Source organism: Ailuropoda melanoleuca, unplaced genomic scaffold (assembly GCF_002007445.2).
Source record: "Ailuropoda melanoleuca isolate Jingjing unplaced genomic scaffold, ASM200744v2 unplaced-scaffold3642, whole genome shotgun sequence".
In the NCBI taxonomy this organism is placed as follows: Eukaryota; Metazoa; Chordata; class Mammalia; order Carnivora; family Ursidae; genus Ailuropoda; species Ailuropoda melanoleuca.
In genome coordinates, this window is record NW_023207637.1 from 5,205 (window position 1) to 7,475 (window position 2,271).

The window sequence follows — 2,271 nt, forward strand, 5'->3', positions numbered from 1 at the left end:
GCATGTGAATCCCCTGGGATCTTGTTAAACTAAAGACTCTGAGTCAGGAGGTGTGGGATGGGGCCTGAGACCCTCTGTTTCTGACAAAGTCCCAGATGAAGCCACTGATGCTGGTCCACAGGCCACACTTTGAGGAGCAGAGACCTCGAGGACCTCAGGGGAGCAAGCAAGTTGATTGAGGGCATGGCAAAGAGGAGGGAAGGGAAGTGCGGGTGGCTGGGGAGCCATGACCAGGTGTGGAGAGGCCTGGTCCTGGCTCCCGCTGGGTCACCCACGGGTCACAGTGAATATGTCAGTGAACCCATAGTCCTGTGTTTGTATCTAGGTCGTATGTGAACATGCATGGCATGTTCACATCCTGTTTGGGAAATGCTGGGTAAAGCTAAGTGAAATATTGCTTGGACCTTTACAACAGCTCAGTGATTTAAAACCTTAACATGAACTATAAACCCCCCAGAGGAAGATTTGATGCTTTGTTGTGACGGCACACCAGTTTCCATCGCTCGCAGGAGTGTTTGGCTGAATCCTGCCTAAGGATGACGGTGTGAATGGTCCCCGCTCCCTCCCATCATAGGCCCTAAGACCAGAAGGGCCACAGCCCCCCCCCGCCCCCCCTCCAGTCACAGAGGCGGAGAGGGTGGCCACTGAAATGGGCTCAATGCATTTGGGAGCAGAGACAGTTGGGGTTTTACCTTAGTGGGAAGGGCTGAGACCATGTGTCAAAATTCTCTCTCATCAGAGCCTCATCTGTGTCCCTGGCCTTCCCTGTGTCGGGCAGGATGAAGACAGCGGTGGTGTGGCTACTGCAAGGCAGCCGGAGGACGTAGCTGTGCAGGTGATAGAAACGCTGGAGCTGGAACCAGCCCGGCCGCTGCATCATGGGCACCATGATCTTGACCCCCTCGCTCACTGAGAAGGGTCTGATCTCGGTGAGCTTTGGGTCAAAGAGGATTTTCCACTTCCCTGATAAGAGAGAGGACACCGCCAGCTTTCAGGGCAGAGGGCGCTGGATGTCAGGTGTCTCATTCGTTTGGAGGTAGCTCGGGAGGGGCTGCTGTGTGCTGGGCACCATTCTTGGTGGGGAAAATACAGCCGTGCACAAGAGACTGTTGTCGGAGGAGAGCTTATGCCAGGGGAGGGGAGAGCCTCCCTGAGAAGGTGACATGGAGGAAAGACCCAACAAGGTGAAGATGTATTGGCATGACAGGGAGAATATCTGAGAGAGAGGGGATGGTATGTGCAAAGGCCCAGTGGCAGGAATGGGTCTGGCATGTTCAAGGGACATTGGGAAGCCTGTGGAGCTGGAGCAGAAGGAGTGAGGGAGACGGTGTTGGGAGGGGAGGCCAGAGAGTGAATGAGGACCATCAATTTCTTTATGGGTGAACTGAAGGTACGATAGCTACCTCACTGGATATCGGTGAGCACTCAATGAGATGCTCTCAGTGAAGCCTCAGCACAGTGTCTAGCACATAGTAGTTGCTCAGTAATTATTGGCTATTAATTTTACTATTACAGTGCTCACTGCAACTCTACAAAATATGACACTCTACTCTTCCCTGGTATCAGCTGGATGGAGAAGCTCGAAGGCAGTCTACAAGTAAACCGGGGGCTACAGGGCCTGCCCGAGGAGCTTTGTCAGGGTTGGGGTGAGTCCACCCCTCCTCTTTTGGAGCTGGCTACCTGCCTTCCCTTATCTTCTTGCTGCTGAGGCTCCCGGCCAGAAGTTGAGAGTCCAGCTCTGAGGGCCCACATGGCCAACCTTGCAGGGCAGGAAGTGCGGGGAACCAGGAAGCTGAATTTCTGAGCGCTGCAATCTTGACAGTGTCTGGAGTCCAGGTGTTATACAAAACAATAATGTCTCCTATGTGAAGAAGCCCACAGTCTTGTGGGGACAGAGACAAGTAATCAGGAAACTATGACACTGCGTGTTAAGTCTTCAGATTAAAGAAAGGAAGTGGTACCACCAGAACCCAGAGGAGAGGCATTTGTCCTCTCCAGTGGCTCTAACCCTCCTGTTCACCAAAGACCCCCAACTCTCTATGCGCAGCCCACACCTCTTATGAGCTCCAGACCCAAATCCCCACCGGCCATCTGGTCACCTCCATCCAGACGGCCTAGAAGCATCTCAAAACAAAAAATAGTTTCCCTCTGCCACCTACTTTGGGGGACGGTGGGTAGGGTTGCCAGACAAAATCCAGGACACCCAGTTAAATCTGAATTTCAGAGAAACAAGAAATCATTTTTTAATATAAGTATACCCATGTTTTGTTT

At 52.5% G+C, this 2,271-nt stretch overlaps 1 long non-coding RNA gene across 1 annotated transcript; it reads left to right on the forward strand.

The window, feature by feature from the left end:
* The first annotated feature begins 340 nt into the window (after positions 1–340).
* LOC117798861 lies at positions 341–1,772 on the forward strand. The gene is made up of 3 exons (XR_004622920.1): positions 341–542; positions 779–929; positions 1,516–1,772. It is a non-coding gene; the product is annotated as an uncharacterized LOC117798861 (long non-coding RNA).
* The last annotated feature ends 499 nt before the right edge of the window (positions 1,773–2,271 follow it).